Here is a 21,081-nt window from a genome sequence, read left to right as displayed (position 1 = left end):
TGTCCGGAGTTTACTGTGCTGTTGTGTATCTGACCCAAAGTGAATGAGCACCACGTTTCAGAATGCAAGTTTCAGGTAATCCTGTCTGCAATGAATGCTAAAAGGATTTCACTCGTCATGCTGCTCCTGCCCTCTCCTCCTGTGTCTATCTATTCCACCCTGCATCATTACTCCACCTTAAGGCCTTGTGCCTCCCACCCGTCTCACCTACACTAGCCCTGTTGTGTGTATACTAAAGCAATAGCTCTTTGTTGTTCGAGTAGAGAGAGATGTCGTTAATTTGTCATGGACATGCAACACCAATTCTCTCCCCTGGGCCAACTACTGCACACACACATCACAGTGAAGGGAGAGAGAAATGGGGAGAGATGAAGAGAGAGATCTGTGGGAGGTAGAGTTATGGAGGGTTAGATAAAGGGGGGGGTGAAAGAGAAGAGAACAGGGATGAAAAATGTTTAAGCCAAACTTAGTTTCAGACACAAGCTGACAAGAGTCCATAAGCAGTTTGTGTTTCACAGTTATGATTAAATTATGTATTTATTTCCCTCCCTACCACAGTTTGTCAGGGAGACAACAAGAGATGGATCTCCCTTTTCCCTCTGCGGTTCGTGTTTTATTCAAATTTCTTTAACCACAGAACCATTTTACTCTTGACTTTCCTGTCCCTAATTATGCCCATGCCACATTGACTGCACACAAGTGTTGTCACAGTTAACCGTGAATGCTCTGTGTAGTAGACTGTGACCTGGCCTCAGGGAGAGGAGGGGTGTGGGGGAATTCTGTGGCCCAATCTGGCAATCCCACCATGCTGATCAGTCAATGTCACCTTTGATCGGGGGCCAGTAGGGTATCATGACAGCATGGTGACATCATGGCTCTGGACTGCCATTGTTACAGATTGAATGTTCAGAATATAACAGTTGGCAGACGTTTGTGTTAGCGCTTTCCCTCTCGCTCTCTCCCTCTCTCTATCAGTAAATGAACTTCTAACCCAACATAATCATCATCTTCATCATCATCATCATTAACTCAGTGTGGAGGTTATTTCACCATGTTCAAATAGCAGGGTTGGGGTCAGGGGTTAGGTGGCGGACAGAGGGGCTTTTACTGGCTGTATTAGGGAAGCCCCTAAGGCATTCTGTGTTTATCCCGGTTGTGGGGAGGGAGATTGGGGTACACGATGTGAGTGGGGGTCTGAGAGTGAGGGGTGGGGGTAGTCACAAGGATGTGAGATTGGAGCAAGACTTCTGCTTAGAATGAGATGTGAAAGGTCGTGTGAAAATTCCTCTTCCTCACTGGATGACCTAAAAGAGTAGGCTGCACACTCCATCCCGGAAGTGATGTCACAGAGCTTGTCAGTGTTGTCTTTGGGTCGCTCACTCCTTCTCCATGAAAACCTCATTTTCATTTGACCTTTAACCCTGAATGACAGCATTTTTAGATATGTGCTTCATGCTATTCTTATTACTTTAGTAGACGTGCATCTCTATTTAAAGGTGTAGCTCATGGATGCTCCATAGAGAGTTGTTGTTCAGCTTTACTCTTGACCTGCTGCAACCATGAAGGGTGTTTTAGGATTAGTCCTTTAAATAGAAAATATCATCTTTACTATGCCACATGTCAAAGTTGTCTGACTGTCTGTCTGACTGTCTGACCTGTCTGACTGTCTGTCTGACTGTGGATAGAGAGATATTGTTCATATGTTCCTGCAGTGAAAATACTGTAATGAAAAGACCACCGCCATAGAGACACTACATCACCAAAAGTATGTGGACCCCCATTCAAATGACCTCAACCCCATCGGACACCTTTGGAATGAATTGGATCGCCGACTGCGAGCCAGGCCTAATCGCCCAACATCAATGCCCAACCTCACTAATGCTCTTGTGGCTGAATGGATTCCGCTCCAGTCAATACCACAAGCCCGTTCTCCCCAATTAAGGTGCCACCAATCTCCTGTGTTTTATATTCTGTTGCATGTATCTCTCTAAACTACAACTGAGATGCTATTTATATGATAGCATGTTATGTGTATATGTTCAGTATGTACGTGTTGTGTTAACAGTGTTCCTGATACAGTACTTTATCATAGTGAAAGAGACTTTGTTGAAACTCTACAGTAATGTTATCAGATCAGGGCAGTAGAGGATTTATTGTGGCCTAAAGGCTGTGCTGTATGGACTGTAATAGCAGCAGACTGTATACAGAGTTAATCCTGGCCTGACAAGCTCAAACCAGCCAGGGTTCTTGTGTGTGTGTGGGGGGGGGGCTATGGTAGAGGAGGCTGTGCTGGGGACCTAAACATGGGTCTGGATCAGGGCTGTTCTGACCGTCTGTGACCCGTCTAGGGCTGTCAGGCAGGCCCAAGGAGGAGGTCTGGGGGGGGGGGGGCTCGGGAACGGGGGGGTGCTTTTAGACCGGCAAGCAGAGTGAGTGACGGAGGTTTGGAGGAGACCTGACACGCCAGACTGCAGAGCTGCTGTTTATGTATGTATGCTGGCCCTCCAAAACTGTGTTTATGAAAACAGTGGCCTACTGCCAATCAGATAGGGCTGGGATGGGGACTGAGGGAAACCGAGAGAATGGAAGAGAAAGGGAGTGAGAGAGAGAGGTGGGGAAAGAGCGGGATAGTAAAGGATGGTAAGAAGAACAGAGAGAGTAGATGGTAAATGCAAAGGATGAGAGACTAGATAAAGAGAATATATATATATAATGTTCGGTGTAGGAATCTATTCTAAAGTATATCCACTCTGCAGCACCAGCCAAACCTTTCCTAATCCATCTCTCTGTATCCATCTCTTTATCACCTTCCCTCTCCCAAGTTTCTGCGCCTCCTCTTCCTCCCTGTGTCAGCCGAGCTCAACTCTCTTACAGAAGTAACACAACTTTGTCTGTTTCACTAATCCTCTCCTGTCTCTAATTTGATTCGTCTCTCCTCTGTAATTAGATCCTCTCGTCTCCCTCTGGTTTCACAGATTGGGAGCGTTGACTCGCACACGGCGCTGCCCCAAATCAACCATATCTACCTCCTCTCAATACTTCTCCCTCTCCACTCCCCTCTTTCTACCCCATCCGTCCTGCTTCCCTGGCACTCCGGGAGCCAAAATAGCGTTGTTGTACCGACACAGCCCCCACCGCTCCCTCCCCAACTCCTACATTGCTTGCCCACTGGCTGCAATTGACTGAGTTCCCTTGTCTTTGAAGTGGCACATGCAGAATGGAGATTCTGTGGTTGTTATGCCCTGCTCCGTGCCCTCTACTATAGCCCACAGGCCGCAGTGTGCAGATCGCTGAGTCGCATTCACAGCCCATAACCGTTCCTGTGTGCATGAGATGTTTATTTGAGAACGTTTATTTGTGTGTGTGTGTGTGTGTGTGTGTGGGGGGGGGGGGGGGGGTGAATGTGCATATTCTTTCTAAATACTTTTATACTTTCTGTAATCAATGGCATATTTTGTCAATGTACTGTATATTGACAAATGTACTACATCGTTAGAATCATGTACAGTATGTGTTTAAAAAAAGTTATGTTTTATTGTCGAACACTCTAGATAGGTGCAGTGAAATGTGTTGTTTTACAGGGTCAGTCATAGTACTAGTAGCCATAGTGCTAGGAGGAAATTAGGGTTAAGTGCCTTGCTCAAGGGCACATCGACAGATTGACCCTTTTGCCCACTGGCCCAACGTTCTAACCGCTAAGCTACCTGCCACCTTAATTTACATGCCACTTACTTAGTTCATCTGACACATCTTGTGTCCATGATATTTCCTCTGTGTATGGTCTTGTCTGTCTGCATTGCGCCTGTGTATTTGTGTTTATAGGTCCACAGAGGCCTGTGTATTTGTGTTTATATGCTCCACAGAGGCCTGTGTATTTGTGTTTATATGCTCCATAGAGGCCTGTGTATTTGTGTTTATATGCTCCACAGAGGCCTGTGTATTTGTGTTTATATGCTCCACAGAGGCCTGTATATTTGTGTTTATATGCTCCACAGAGGCCTGTGTATTTGTGTTTATATGCTCCACAGAGGCCTGTGTATTTGTGTTTATATGCTCCACAGAGGCCTGTGTATTTGTGTTTATATGCTCCACAGAGGCCTGTGTATTTGTGTTTATATGCTCCACAGAGGCCTGTGTATTTGTGTTTATATGCTCCACAGAGGCCTGTATATTTGTGTTTATAGGTCCACAAAGGCCTGTGTATTTGTGTTTATATGCCCCACAGAGGCCTGTGTATTTGTGTTTATATGCTCCAGAGGCCTGTGTATTTGTGTTTATAGGTCCACAGAGGCCTGTGTATTTGTGTTTATATGCTCCACAGAGGCCTGTGTATTTGTGTTTATATGCTCCACAGAGGCCTGTGTATTTGTGTTTATAGGTCCACAGAGGCTTGTGTATTTGTGTTTATAGGTCCACAGAGGCCTGTGTATTTGTGTTTATAGGTCCACAGAGGCCTGTGTATTTGTGTTTATATGCTCCACAGAGGCCTGTGTATTTGTGTTTATATGCTCCACAGAGACCTGTGTATTTGTGTTTATATGCTCCACAGAGGCCTGTGTATTTGTGTTTATAGGTCCACAGAGGCCTGCGTATTTGTGTTTATATGCTCCAGAGGCCTGTGTATTTGTGTTTATATGCTCCACAGAGGCCTGTGTATTTGTGTTTATAGGTCCACAGAGGCTTGTGTATTTGTGTTTATAGGTCCACAGAGGCCTGTGTATTTGTGTTTATAGGTCCACAGAGGCCTGTGTATTTGTGTTTATAGGTCCACAGAGGCCTGTGTATTTGTGTTTATAGGTCCACAGAGGCCTGTGTATTTGTGTTTATAGGTCCACAGAGGCCTGTGTATTTGTGTTTATAGGTCCACAGAGGCCTGTGTATTTGTGTTTATAGGTCCACAGAGGCCTGTGTATTTGTGTTTATAGGTCCACAGAGGCCTGTGTATTTGTGTTTATATGCTCCACAGAGGCCTGTGTATTTGTGTTTATATGCTCCACAGAGGCCTGTGTATTTGTGTTTATAGGTCCACAGAGGCCTGCGTATTTGTGTTTATATGCTCCAGAGGCCTGTGTATTTGTGTTTATATGCTCCACAGAGGCCTGTGTATTTGTGTTTATAGGTCCACAGAGGCTTGTATATTTGTGTTTATATGCTCCACAGAGGCCTGTGTATTTGTGTTTATATGCTCCACAGAGGCCTGTGTATTTGTGTTTATAGGTCCACAGAGGCTTGTGTATTTGTGTTTATATGCTCCAGAGGCCTGTGTATTTGTGTTTATATGCTCCACAGAGGCCTTTGTATTTGTGTTTATAGGTCCACAGAGGCTTGTGTATTTGTGTTTATAGGTCCACAGAGGCCTGTGTATTTGTGTTTATAGGTCCACAGAGGCCTGTGTATTTGTGTTTATAGGTCCACAGAGGCCTGTGTATTTGTGTTTATAGGTCCACAGAGGCCTGTGTATTTGTGTTTATAGGTCCACAGAGGCCTGTGTATTTGTGTTTATAGGTCCACAGAGGCCTGTGTATTTGTGTTTATAGGTCCACAGAGGTCTGTGTATTTGTGTTTATAGGTCCACAGAGGCCTGTGTATTTGTGTTTATAGGTCCACAGAGGCCTGTGTATTTGTGTTTATAGGTCCACAGAGGCCTGTGTATTTGTGTTTATAGGTCCACAGAGGCCTGTGTATTTGTGTTTATAGGTCCACAGAGGCCTGTGTATTTGTGTTTATAGGTCCACAGAGGCCACCTTACTCTTTCTCTACTTTGTTTTAGTCACATGACATTCTAGTAGTGTGTACAACAGGACAGAGGTGAGGGGAAAGTAAAATGACTGCAGTACGTACTTCAAGAGCGTGTTTCAAATGTCCTTAATTGTTTTGTGCCTCTTTTATTTATATCTGTAATATGCAGAATCCCCTGAAGCTGCTTTGTGGCTGAAATACTGTTTACTTCCTTTGATTTGGAATCCTTTGGCTTTTTACTGCTAGCGTTAATTAACCTTCAATAGGAAAAATTAGCAGGGAGGCACATACTGTTTCAGGCACACATACAGTAAACACACTGTTACAGGCACACATACAGTAAACACACACACTGTTACAGGCACACATACGTTACAGGCACACATACAGTAAACACACTGTTACAGGCACACATACAGTAAACACACTGTTACAGGCACACATACAGTAAACACACTGTTACAGGCACACATACAGTAAACACACTGTTACAGGCACACATACGTTACAGGCACACATACAGTAAACACACTGTTACAGGCACACATACAGTAAACACACTGTTACAGGCACACATACTGTTACAGGCACACATACAGTAAACACACTGTTACAGGCACACATACGTTACAGGCACACATACAGTAAACACACTGTTACAGGCACACATACTGTTACAGGCACACATACAGTAAACACACTGTTACAGGCACACATACGTTACAGGCACACATACAGTAAACACACTGTTACAGGCACACATACGTTACAGGCACACATAGAGTAAACACACTGTTACAGGCACACATACAGTAAACACACTGTTACAGGCACACATACTGTTACAGGCACACATACAGTAAACACACTGTTACAGGCACACATACGTTACAGGCACACATACAGTAAACACACTGTTACAGGCACACATACAGTAAACACACTGTTACAGGCACACATACTGTTACAGGCACACATACAGTAAACACACTGTTACAGGCACACATACAGTAAACACACTGTTACAGGCACACATACAGTAAACACACTGTTACAGGCACACATACAGTAAACACACTGTTACAGGCACACATACAGTAAACACACTGTTACAGGCACACATACAGTAAACACACTGTTACAGGCACACATACAGTAAACACACTGTTACAGGCACACATACGTTACAGGCACACATACAGTAAACACACTGTTACAGGCACACATACAGTAAACACACTGTTACAGGCACACATACAGTAAACACACTGTTACAGGCACACATACAGGCACACATAAAAACACACTGTTACAGGCACACATACAGTAAACACACTGTTACAGGCACACATACAGTAAACACACTGTTACAGGCACACATACAGTAAACACACTGTTACAGGCACACATACGTTACAGGCACACATACAGTACACGCACACACAGACGCAGAACTGATGAAAGTTTTCTCAGTTTTTGATCTGACATATCCCTCCCTGCTGTTTTTATTTTCTGTCTGCAAACTCTATTACAAACATGTTCTCTCTCTCACTCTCCTCTCTTTATGTACAGTGGTCTGTAATTCCATCTAGTCTTTGTTGCGTCCTTTCACTGATTCTTTGAACTTCTGTCAGAACAGAAACAACATAACAGGTTCAAAGAATAGACACGTTCTTACTGTTTACAATGATTCCCTCTCTGCTGTTAACTTTGTCTCTCCCTTTTGGTTTCTCTCTGTCTACGCTATGTCATCATCTTCTCTCATGTTTCTAATTTCCTGTAAATGGCCCATTGTCTGGTAAAACACCCCATCGTTGTGATACAGCCTCTCATTAGCTGTTCAGTTTAATTAAAAAGCTCATTCATGTGAAAATGGGACTGATAGAGATTTCCCTCCCAATCATCTACCTCTCACAGCAACTTTTAATTAGAATCCTGTTTGATTGACATTGGGCTCGCCGACTGTTCTCTCTGTGGACACACAGGACAAGCACACACACACACACACACACACACACACACACACACACACACACACACACACACACACACACACACACACACACACACACACACACACACACACACACACACACACACACACACACACACACACACACACACACACACACACACACACACACACACACACACACACACAGAGTGACAGCCTACTAGCACTGCTCTTACTTAGTGTGAACTCTCCTTCGTCTTCTCCTTGCACCTCTCCTTCTCTCGTTCCCTCTCTCCTCTCCCCACCTGTTTTCTAAACGCGCCCGCTGGTGTCAATGTTCTGATAGGTTCATTCACTCAGTGTTTACTGTGCTGAAAAGATTCCCTTCAGGCCTTTTTCTCCCTCTCTTCTTTTCTCCTTCCCTCGCTTCGTCTCTGCATCTTAATCAGCTTCATCGTAGGAAGGCACACAGAGGGAGCGGGGGATGGTGGAGACAACAGAGGAAGAGGAGGGGATGAAAGGAGGAAGGGTGACATTGAGCAGCAGACACAGTGAGTGATGATGTAGGACAAACACATCCCATCTTCCTCCTCTGTTGTTTTTGATGGTGTACATTGATACAGATTCATATCAATATTGTGAGCTGGATCCAGCCTCACCTTTGTGTGTATTATACAGCCAGGTCAGACTGTGTGTTCGTTCTTCAGGAGGGGAAATGCAGTGAGGAAATCAGATTAGACACACTCCCAACTCAGATTCTCGTTCCGTACCGAAGGGGGGGGGGGGGGGTGGACAGACTGGGAGTTTTGAAGGAGGGGGCGCGGTGGAGTGGGTTAAACTGGGTCTCCACTGCAGTCAGGCTCAGAGCTGCAGGGTAGCGTCCCACGGAAATGAGCCATTAGAATTTATTTATTTATTTATCTCCTTTATTTTTCCTTTTCTGCGGTGGGGGGGGGGGTGTTTAGGAATGATTTGAGGGACAGACAGGATAGCCCCCACGGCAGCCCGGGTGTGGGAGTGGGATGTCATGGTGGAAATGTTTCTATTACCGTATGGCTTTTTTGTTGAATCAGGATTATTTTGGGATGTGGAGATGGAGCGTCTTGGACATGTCCGATCCCCTTACAGAGTAGACACAGAACTCTTGGTCTCAATCCACACTCGCATGCCCAGACAGTAAAGCAGGCCCAGACAGTGAGTGTCCCCTACCCCCTCCTCGCCACCAAAAACAAGATAGGAGTCGAGCAGTGGCCCAGCCATATTCCAGATCAATACTCATGTTCTTTTCCACCTCCTTGCTCTTGACTGTGGCACTTCTGAGCACTTTTTTGACACCTTTTCTAGTGGGGCTGAGGACAAGTCTCCCACTTTACTCCCCTGCCCCACCCTACTGCCCCACCCTACTCCCCTGCCCCACCCTACTGCCCCACCCTACGCCCCTGCCCCACCCTACTGCCCCACCTTACTCCCCTGCCCCACCCTACTGCCCCACCCTACGCCCCACCCTACTCCCCTGCCCCACTCTACTCCCCTCCCCACCCTACTCCCCCTACTCCTCTGCCCCAACCTACTCCCCCCCTGCCCCACTCTACTCCTCTGCCCCCCCTACTCCCCTGCCCCACCCTACTCCCCCTGCCCCACCCTACTCCCCTGCCCCACCCTACTCCCCTGCCCCACTCTACTCCACTGCCCCACCCTACTCCCCCCTGCCCCACCCTACTCCCCTGCCCCACCCTACTCCCCCCCACTGCCCCACTCTACTCCACTGCCCCCACCCTACTCCCCTGCCCCACTCTACTCCTCTGCCCCACCCTACTCCCCTGCCCCACCCTACTCCCCTGCCCCACCCTACTCCCCTGCCCCACTCTACTCCTCTGCCCCACCCTACTCCCCTGCCCCACCCTACTCACTTGCCCCACCCTACTCCCCCTGCCCCACTCTACTCCCCTGCCCCACCCTACTCCCCTGCCCCACCCTACTTCCCTGCCCCACTCTACTCCCCTGCCCCACTCTACTCCCCTGCCCCACCCTACTCCCCTGCCCCACCCTACCCTCCCCTGCCCCACTCTACTCCCCTGCACCACCCTACTCCCCCTGCCCCACCCCCTGCCCCACCCTACTCCCCCTCCCCTTCCCCACCCTACTCCCCTTCCCCACCCTACTTCCCTGCCTCACCCTACTCCCCTGCCCCACTCTACTCCCCTGCCCCACTCTACTCCCCTGCCCCACCCTACTCCCCTGCCCCACCCTACTCCCCTGCCCCACCCTACTCCCCCCCACCCTGCCCCACCCTCCCCTGCCCCACTTCCCCCTGCCCCACCCTACTTCCCTGCCCCACACTACTCCCCTGCCCCACCCTACTCCCCTGCCCCACCCTACTGCCCCACCCTACGCCTCTGCCCCACTCTACTCCTCTCCCCCACCCTACTCCCCTGCCCCACCCTACTCCCCTGCCCCACACTACTCCCCTGCCCCACTCTACTCCCCTGCCCCACCCTGCTCCAGTATTGAGGAGATGGGGCGATAAGATTGTGGTAAGAGCTGAAGGAGGTGTTTGAAGTTATGGATGAGGTGTTGTCTTATCACTGGGAGCAGGTCTGAGTCGTCCGCCAGGGCCTTCGAAGTAACGGATGAGCCAGACGGGAGTGGAGACAGCGAGGAGGTGAGGGATCGCCGTGACGATGAGGGGTGATGAAGAGCCAGGACACGCGCAGATACAGATGAGCTCCACCACACCAAAACATCAACTATCTTCCTGACAACAAACATCCACCAACACAACGCTGCCATTGTGCTGCTGCCAGGCTGTGAGGACGTCAGACAACCCTAGAGAAGAGTACTGCAGTTCCTCAGCTCAGTGAAGATGCTCATCCCAATTTATTGTCTAATGTCCGTGGTCCATATTGTAGCTAGTGCCGTTTGGCTGGTGTACTTCAGTACGACTAATGTTCAATTGGTCAACCTGAATAGCACTGTGATTACTGTGCCCACTGCCAAGCTTATAGTGCCTAGTTCATCCCCAACCCACTTGTCCATTGTCTCTATAACGTATTTATCCTTATTGATTTGGTTAACATTCCAGCATCTCTCTGTGAGGAAGACTGACTCCAATGTCAGACTCTACTTTTCACTGTGTATTAATATCCATAATCCCAGTTGTTATTGAATGGAAGGAGCAGTTGATTTAAGGCCTGAGTGAACTGGGAGGGAGGAATAGACATTAGGACTGCTTCATCTGGAAGAGGTTATCCAGCCAGGCCGCCCTCCCGCTCTCATCTGGATGTAGTTTTGACTTATGGAATAAACATTTTGGTTCATTCGTTCATTTTCTTCCCCTGCTAATCCTTTCTTTCCTATTCATCCTAATGAAGCGAAACTGTTTGCAAACACGAACACGGTTTCTCTTTCCTATGCCTCTCATTTCTGGGTCCGTCCTACTGCCAATGCCACTCTGGCGCCAGAACAGCCCCTCCCACCCCTCCCCCCACGTCCTCCTCCTCCTATCCCAACTCTATCCCAACTCCTCCTCCTATCCCAAAACCTTCTCCAAATGTATTTCTTCTCCTCATCTTTATTTTTCATGTTGACTCTCTCTGATCTTTCTGATCAAAATTGCTCCTTTGGCACCCTGTGCATCTCACCACCTGTGTGTGTGTCTGTGTGTGTCTGCGTGTGTCTGCGTGTGTGTCTGTATATGTGTGTGTGTGTGTGTTTGTGTATGTCTATCTTTGTGTCCGTCTGTTTATGAGAGGTGGGGTGTTGCGGGGTGTGTTGCTTGATTAAAGCCCTGCTGGGTCGATGCTTGCCCTGTGCATGAACAGTTGAACCATGTTTGTGTTTTAGTATTCTAATGCAGAGTGCGGTTAGATTACTCAGACGGGCCTTCTGTGTTCTCTGGCCCCCCAGGCCCATGATCGGTAGAGAGCCGTGGCCAGTGGCCCTTGGTTCTGCTCCTGTATTCCTGTTCCAATCAGGATGGAGGGATGAAAGGAGGGCGCGTGCCATTCTTGAAAGAGAGGCCTCATCTCTGCCACTCTCTTTTGCTGTTTGTCTCTTTGTGCTCTTTCTGTCTCCATCTAATTTCTCTCTCTCTTCCTTTGTGTATTTCAGTTTCTCTTTCTCTGTCTCTCTCTGTTGAATTCTGTCTGTGTTTCTCTCTCCTTCAGGTCTCTTCTACTGTATGTTCTCCTTCTCAGGTCCTTTGTGAGATGTGGTTCAAACCATTTGGAATGCTCTGGCCAGAGCCTTTGTTACGACTTCCGTTGCCGTGTTCCATTGCTGTGTAGCGTGACTGGTTCTCTCCCCGTAGGGTTCTGTCTTTCCTGTTCCCTCTGTATAAATATGAATGAATCGCCACAGTTCAGCAGAGTGCAATTTAATTAATTAGAACATGTTGAGGAAAGAAAGCTTCTTTCAGTTAGGTCAGTCTAACTGAGCTTATGAAAACACTGCAGGCAAGAGGGCCTACATACATTAGTACATGATATACATGCATATACTGACAGATACACACACACACACACACACACACACACACACACACACACACACACACACACACACACACACACACACACACACACACACACACACACACACACACACACACACACACACACACACACACACCAGCCATTTTGGCATGTACAAAGACATGCATAATCGCTCTCTAATATGTAGGTTCATACTTCCATCCCTCTTGGCCTTTATGCCCTCTCGCCTGTTCTCGTTCAGCCCATATCGGTCTCATTACTGTGGGCAAGAGTGAGCTGTAATGCCGCCTGAGATAAGTCCCACCTGGATGAGCAGGGCTTTGAACAGCAATGATTAGTCCTGCTGCAGAGATAACAGAGCCATTAGCTGAGGCTGATCATTTCATGGCTACTGCAACAACAAGAGAGGCAGCTCCACCCAAACCCTATGAATTTAGAGAGACTTTTGTTCAATGTGTGTGTGCGTGTGTGCGTCTTTCTGTCTGTAAAGTGGAAAAAGGAGGTTATTTGAGTAAACAAGCACACTGCATAAACGTTAAATGTGCCTGACGTCTTCATTACTGCAGAAAGCAGGACAGAAAACAAGAGAGAAGAGGAAAAGTATAACAGGTAGACAGAAAAGATAAGAGGAGATCAAAAGAGTGGACGATTTGATTCAGCCTCTCAGATCTTAGTGGCTCGATTAGAGACAAATATGGAGTCCTAGTCATGTGAACGTAGCTGTGACAAGTTGAACTGAGTGGTCACAAAGTAATTACAGTTAACCCCTATGGATGGAGGACACTGGGGTACACTGGGAGACACTGGGGTACGCTGGGAGACACTGGGGTACGCTGGGAGACACTGGGGTACACTGGGAGACACTGGGGTACACTGGGAGACACTGGGGTACACTGGGAGACACTTGGGGACACTGGGGTATGCTGGGAGACACTGGGGTACGCTGGGGTACGCTGGGAGACGCTGGGGTACACTGGGAGACACTGGGGCACACTGGGAGACACTGGGGGACACTGGGAGACACTGGGGTACGCTGGGAGACACTGGGGTACGCTGGGAGACACTGGGGTACGCTGGGAGACACTGGGGTATGCTGGGGTACACTGGGAGACACTGGGGGACACTGGGAGACACTGGGGGGCACTGGTAGACATTGGGGTACACTGGGAGACACTGGGAGACACCGGGGTACACTTGGAGACACTGGGGTACGCTGGGAGACACTGGGGTATGCTGGGGTACACTGGGAGACACTGGGGGGCACTGGGGGACACTAGGAGACACTGGGGTATGCTGGGGTACACTGGGAGACACTGGGGGGCACTGGGAGACACTGGGGTATGCTGGGGTACACTGGGAGACACTGGGGGGCACTGGGGGACACTAGGAGATACTGGGGTAAACTGGGAGACGCTTGGAAACACTGGGAGACACTAGGAAACACTGGGAGACACTGGGGTAAACTGGGAGACGCTTGGAAACACTGGGAGACACTTGGAAACACTGGGAGACACTGGGGTAAACTGGGAGACACTTGGAAACACTGGGAGACACTTGGAGACACTGGGAGACACTTGGAAACACTGGGAGACACTAGGAGACACTGTGAGACACTTGGAAACACTGGGAGACACTAGGAAACACTGGGAGACACTTGGAAACACTGGGAGACACTAGGAGACACTGTGAGACACTTGGAAACACTGGGAGACACTTGGAAACACTGGGAGACACTAGGAGACACTGTGAGACACTTGGAAACACTGGGAGACACTTGGAGACACTGGGAGACACTTGGAAACACTGGGAGACACTAGGAGACACTGTGAGACACTTGGAAACACTGGGAGACACTAGGAAACACTGGGAGACACTTGGAAACACTGGGAGACACTTGGAGACACTGGGAGACACTTGGAAACACTGGGAGACACTAGGAAACACTGGGAGACGGCTGCTGCTGTGCCTGCTGAGGTAGCATTCTCTGGTGCTGAATAAGTCTAGCTAAGCCATTCTGATATAGGCTTACGGTATACTGAATATACGGCCATGAACAAACCCTGTTCTCGTGAGGCACATTTCTTATGCTTTTCCTGCCATCAGGCACCTAATTGATCAATTGATGTCATGTATTGGTGCTAGAGTCCCCACACCTGTTTAGCCAGTCAAGCAGTCTGTTTAGCCAGTCAAGCAGTCTGTTTAGCCAGTCAAAGCAGTCTGTTTAGCCAGTCAAGCAGTCTGTTTAGCCAGTCAAGCAGTCTGTTTAGCCAGTCAAAGCAGTCTGTTTAGCCAGTCAAGCAGTCTGTTTAGCCAGTCAAGCAGTCTGTTTAGCCAGTCAAGCAGTCTGTTTAGCCAGTCAAGCAGTCTGTTTAGCCAGTCAAAGCAGTCTGTTTAGCCAGTCGGTGGTTGGTGGGAGGGTGGTGTGGTGGGTGGTGTGGTTGTTGGGTGGGTGGTGCGGTGGGTGGGTGGGTGGGTGGTGTGGTGGGTCCCTTTCATCTGTCTTTCACTCAGAAACCTGCTTTTTACATCACTGCAGACCAGAGAGCCATATCAGTGTGTTTGGGAATCATTTGAGGCATTTGACATTGCAGTTATGATTAAAACACACACTCTCTCTTTCTCTCAAAACACATTCCGTTGACATTGCTGCATCTTTCCTCCTGCTCCTCTTTCTCTGATTCCTCGCTGTACTTCCTGTTTGGAATCTTAATGCCTGACGGGACACTTTGATTGTCAGGTTAAGTCTGTGCATGTTGTTGTGACGGCTGATATCACTATGCCAGAGATACTACAGTAAACAACACACAGCCAGAATTAGCCTAATCAAACCCCTTTCTCCCATAAACAATGCTAGTGTGCGGACGGCCATTTTAAATTAGATGAATAAATTTGAAAGCATAATTATTTTTGGCGCTTTGAGCTATTATTTTCAGCTATGGAGGGGGGGGGAGAGAAGGGGTGCATGATCCCTAGAATTCACTTGCGCACATATTTTATTTATCTCCTTTTCTTGCCCTCTTTTTTCTTCCTCTCTAGTACTCTCCCTTTCTCTCTCTCTCTCTCTCTCTCCCTCTCTCCCCCTTCTCTCTCTCTCCCTTTCTCTCTCTCTCTCTCTCTCTCTCCCTTTCTCTCTCTCTCTCTCCCCTCTCTCCCCTTCTCTCTCTCTGTCTCTTTCCCTCTCCCTCCCAACCTCTCCCTCTCTCTCTCTCTCTCTCTCTCCCTTTCCCTCTCTCTCTCTCTCTCTCTCTCTCTCCCTTTCCCTTTCCCTCTCACTCTCTCTCTCTCCCCCTCTCTCCCCTTCTCTCTCTCTCTTTCCCTCTCCCTCCCCACCTCTCCCTCTCTCTCTCTCTCTCTCTTTTCCCTTTCCCCTCTCTCTCTCTCTCTCTCCCCTCTCTCCCCTTCTCTCTCTCTCTTTCTCTCTCTTATTTTTTTGCCCTGCATATGGAAGGCCTCTAAATAAAGCAAACTCAATTAACCTCTTTTGGCTCTCCCCTCATCCTAACCTCTCCTCTCAATTCTAACAAACACACACAGACACACACGCACACAGGGTGATATGAATAAATAACATCAAAACAAACTAAGGAGCTAAACTACGCACACTCCTGTAAACAGTCAGAAATTATCCCAACCATTCCATGTTAGACTTCACTGCTCCCCCATCCCTAAAATACTGCCGTCCAGAAGGTAATCTAATTAAGATTGGGAATAAATGGGGTCACCCTCCCTCCCTCATACCCCTTACCCCTTACCTCAATCACTTCATGTCTCTGTCTGAGCACTGCAGACAGTCTAGATTAAGCTGTGTTAACACATACACACACTGAACATGGTTGAATGATTGATGTCCATTACTGCATGAATTACTGTGCGAATAGTGTAATTGCATACCACTGTATGTCTGTAGACTGTAGACTAGATATTAACTTACAGCCTCCTCACACATGACATTTGTAGCTTGCAAAGTGGAGGCTGTTTAACTTTAATTCAGTCAATTCACAATTGCGCTCCCTTCCCTCCTGATACTCCTCCCATTATTTTCCTGCTACATTCCAGTTCATGTTCTGTGGTCCATTTTTTTTGATTGAGTCTCTCACTTGTCTGAGTGTGGAGAGGTGGCTTCCACTGGGAGAGAAGGCCTGGTCGCACTGAGACCACTCTTCCCTGGGCTGGGAAACAATTACTGCCCCCCTCTCACCTTCCTGCCTTCTTTTCCTTCTCTCTCTCGCTCTCTTTCTCTGTCTGTCAATTCAATTCAAAGGGCTTTATTGGTATGCAAAACATATGTTTACATTGCCAAAGCAAGTCAACTACATAATAAACAAAAGTGAAATGAAGAATCAAAAATAAACAGTAAACATTGCATAGAGACATTTCAAATGTCATATTATGGCTATGTACAGTGTTATAACGATGTGCAACTAGTTAAAGTACAAAAGGGAAAATAAATATGGGTTGTATTTACAATGGTGTTTGTTATTTACTGGTTGCCCTTTTCTTGTGGCAACAGTTCACACATCTTGCTGCTGTGATATTTGTGGTATTTCACCCAATAGATATGGGAGTTTATCAAAATGGGATTTGTTTTCAAATTCTTTGTGGGTCTGTGTAATCTGAGTGACACACATTTGGCAGGAGGTTAGGAAGTGCAGCACAGTTTCCACCTCATTTTGTGGGCAGTGTGCACATGGCCTGTCTTCTCTTGAGAGCCAGGTCTGCCTACGGCGGCTTCTCTCAATTGCAAAGTCTACAGTATGCTCACTGAGTCTGTACATAGTCACAGCTTTCCTCAAGTTTGGGTCAGTCACAGTGGTCAGGTATTCTGCAACTGTGTTCTCTGTTTAGTGCCAAATAGCATTCCAGTTTGTTAATTTTTTTTGTAAATTCTTTCCCAATGTGTCAAGTAATTATCTATTTGTTTTCTTATGATTTGGTTGGGTCTAATTGTGTTTCTGTCCTGGGGCTCCGTGGGGTCTGTTTGTGTTTGTGAACAGAGCCCCAGGACCAGCTTGCTTAGGGGACTCTTCTCCAGGTTAATCTCTCTGTAGGTGATGGCTTTGTTATTGAAGCTTTGGGAATCACTTCCTTTTAGGTGGTTGTAGAATTTAATGGCTCTTTTCTGGACTTTGATAATTAGTGGGTATTGGCTTAATTCCGCTCTGCATGCATTATTTGGTGTTTTGCGTAGTACACGGAAGATGTTTTTGAAGAATCCTACATGCAGAGTCTCAATTTGGTGTTTGTCCCATTTTGTGAATTATTGGTTAGTGAGCAGACCCCAGACCTCACAACCATAAATGGCAATGGGTTCTATATAACTGATTCAAGTACTTTTAGCCAGATCCTAATTAGGATGTCAAATGTTATGTTCCTTTTGATGGCGTAGAAGGCTCTTCTTGCCTTGTCTCTCAGATTGTTCACAGCTTTGTGGAAGTTACCTGTGGTGCTGATGTTTAGGCCGAGGTAGGTATAGTTTTTTGTGTGCTCTAGGGTAACGGTGTCCAGATGGAATTTGTATTTGTGGTCCTAGCAACTGGACCTTTTTTGGAACACCATTACTTTTGTCTTACTGAGATTTACTGTCAGGGCCCAGTTCTGACAGAATCTGTGCCGAAGATCTAGGTGCTGCTGTAGGCCCTCCTTGGTTGGGGACAGAACCACAGATCATCAGTAGACATTTGACTAGTAGGGTGTTGCAGACTGTTCTAGTGCATGTGCCAATTCGTTGATATACAGTGCCTTGCGAAAGTATTCGGCCCCCTTGAACTTTGCGACCTTTTGCCACATTTCAGGCTTCAAACAAAAGATATAAAACTGAATTTTTTTGTGAAGAATCAACAACAAGTGGGACACAATCATGAAGTGGAACGACATTTATTGGATATTTCAAACTTTTTTAACAATTCAAAAACTGAAAAATTGGGCGTGTAAAATTATTTAGCCCCCTTAAGTTAATACTTTGTAGCGCCACCTTTTGCTGCGATTACAGCTGTAAGTCGCTTGGGGTATGTCTCTATCAGTTTTGCACATCGAGAGACTGACATTTTTTACCATTACTCCTTGCAAAACAGCTCGAGCTCAGTGAGGTTGGATGGAGAGCATTTGTGAACAGCAGTTTTCAGTTCTTTCCACAGATTCTCGATTGGATTCAGGTCTGGACTTTGACTTGGCCATTCTAACACCTGGATATGTTTATTTTTGAACCATTCCATTGTAGATTTTGCTTTATGTTTTGGATCATTGTCTTGTTGGAAGACAAATCTCCGTCCCAGTCTCAGGTCTTTTGCAGACTCCATCAGGTTTTCTTCCAGAATGGTCCTGTATTTGGCTCCATCCATCTTCCCATCAATTTTAACCATCTTCCCTGTCCCTGCTGAAGAAAAGCAGGCCCAAACCATGATGCTGCTACCACCATGTTTGACAGTGGGTATGGTGTGTTCAGGGTGATGCGCTGTGTTGCTTTTACGCCAAACATAACATTTTGCATTGTTGCCAAAAAGTTCAATTTTGGTTTCATCTGACCAGAGCACCTTCTTCCACATGTTTGGTGTGTCTCCCAGGTGGCGTGTGGCAAACTTTAAACAACACTTTTTATGGATATCTCTAAGAAATGGCTTTCTTCTTGCCACTCTTCCATAAAGGCCAGATTTGTGCAATATACGACTGATTGTTGTCCTATGGACAGAGTCTCCCACCTCAGCTGTAGATCTCTGCAGTTCATCCAGAGTGATCATGGGCCTCTTGGCTGCATCTCTGATCAGTCTTCTCCTTGTATGAGCTGAAATTTTAGAGGGACGGCCAGGTCTTGGTAGATTTGCAGTGGTCTGATACTCCTTCCATTTCAATATTATCGCTTGCACAGTGCTCCTTGGGATGTTTAAAGCTTGGGAAATTTTTTTGTATCCAAATCCGGCTTTAAACTTCTTCACAACAGTATCTCGGACCTGCCTGGTGTGTTCCTTGTTCTTCATGATGCTCTCTGCGCTTTTAACGGACCTCTGAGACTATCACAGTGCAGGTGCATTTATACGGAGACTTGATTACACACAGGTGGATTGTATTTACCATCATTAGTCATTTAGGTCAACATTGGATCATTCAGAGATCCTCACTGAACCTCTGGAGAGAGTTTGCTGCACTGAAAGTAAAGGGGCTGAATAATTTTGCACGCCCAATTTTTCAGTTTTTGATTTGTTAAAAAAGTTTGAAATATCTAATAAATGTCGTTCCACTTCATGATTGTGTCCCACTTGTTGTTGATTCTCCACAAAAAAATACAGTTTTATATCTTTATGTTTGAAGCCTGAAATGTGGCAAAAGGTCGCAAAGTTCAAGGGGGCCGAATACTTTCGCAAGGCACTGTATATGTTGTAGAGGGTGGGGCTCAAGCTGGATCCCTGTCTCACCCCACAGCCCTCTCCAGTCTCTCTCTCCAGTCTCTCTCCCCAGTCTCTCTCTCCAGTCTCTCTCCCCAGTCTCTCTCTCCAGTCTCTCTCAAGAGTTTCTCTCTCCAGTCTCTCTCTCAATATCTTTAAAGAGTTTCTCTCTCCAGTCTCTCTCTGTCTCTCGCAAGAGTTTCTCTCTCCAGTCTCTCTCTCTGTCTCACTCAAGAGTTTCTCTCCCCAGTCTCTCTCAAGAGTTTCTCTCTCCAGTCTCTCTGTCTCTCTCAAGAGTTTCTCTCTCCAGTCTCTCTCTCAGTCTCTCTCAAGAGTTTCTCTTTCCAGTCTCTCTGTCTCTATCAATAGTTTCTCTCTCCAGTCTCTCTCTCTGTCTCTCTCAAGAGTCTCTCTCTCCAGTTTCTCTCATGAGTTTCTCTCTCCAGTCTCTCTCTCAGTCTCTCTCAAGAGTTTCTCTTTCCGGTCTCTCTGTCTCTATCAAGAGTTTCTCTCTCCAGTCTCTCTCTGTCTCTCTCAAGAGTTTCTCTCTCCAGTTTCTCTCTCTGTCTCTCTCAAGAGTTTCTCTCCCCAGTCTCTCTCAAGAGTTTCTCTCTCCAGTCTCTCTCTGTCTCTCTCAAGAGTTTCTCTCCCAAGTCTCTCTCAAGAGTTTCTCTCTCCAGTCTCTCTCTCTGTCTCTCTCAAGAGTTTCTCTCCCCAGTCTCTCTCAAGAGTTTCTCTCTCCAGTCTCTCTCTGTCTCTCTCAAGAGTTTCTCTCCCCAGTCTCTCTCAAGAGTTTCTCTCTCCAGTCTCTCTCTGTCTCTCTCAAGAGTTTCTCTCTCCAGTCTCTCGCTCAGTCTCTCTCAAGAGTCTCTCTTTCAAGTCTCTCTCAAGGCGGTCTCTCTCCAGTCTCTCCCAAGAGTCTCTCTATCCAGTCTTTCTCTACATCTCGCTCTCTCTCCATTATATTCAATTAAATTCAAAGGGCTTTATTGGTATGGGAAACATGTGTTAACATTGCCAAAGCAAGTGAAGTAGATAATATACAAAAGTGAAATAAACAATCAAATGAACAGTAAACATTACACTCACAGAAGTTCCAAAAGAATAAAGCCATTACAAATGTCATATTATGTATATATACAGTGTTGTAACAATGTGCAAATGGTTAAAGTACAAAAGGGAAAATAAAAAAAACATAAATATGGGTTGTGTTTACAATGGTGTTTGTTCTTCACTCTCTCTCTCTCCCTCTCTCTGTCTCTCTCTGTCTCTCTTCCTCACCCCACTATGGCCCTCCCTTTATTTACATATCAGGAGAAGTCCTACTCAGGGAGGAGGGGTGAGTGTGAGGTGAAGTGTGTGTTTGGTGTGTGTGAAGGGGTCATGGGAAGGTTTGTGGATGTGTTTGGTGTGTGCGAAGGGGCCGTGGGGAGGTTTGTGGATGTGTTTGGTGTGTGTGTGAAGGGGTCGTGGGGAGGTTTGTGGATGTGTTTGGTGTGTGTGAAGGGGTCGTGGGAAG

General features: G+C 46.8%; 1 pseudogene; it reads left to right on the top strand.

Moving 5' to 3' along the window:
- LOC135529498 (selenocysteine-specific elongation factor-like) overlaps positions 1–5,697 on the top strand; it is a 46,157-nt pseudogene extending 40,460 nt beyond the window's left edge.
- The last annotated feature ends 15,384 nt before the right edge of the window (positions 5,698–21,081 follow it).

This window comes from Oncorhynchus masou, chromosome 5 (genome assembly GCF_036934945.1).
Source record: "Oncorhynchus masou masou isolate Uvic2021 chromosome 5, UVic_Omas_1.1, whole genome shotgun sequence".
Classification (NCBI taxonomy): domain Eukaryota; kingdom Metazoa; phylum Chordata; class Actinopteri; order Salmoniformes; family Salmonidae; genus Oncorhynchus; species Oncorhynchus masou.
The sequence above is the reverse complement of the archived record's forward strand: the minus strand, read 5'-3'. Positions and strand labels throughout refer to the sequence as shown.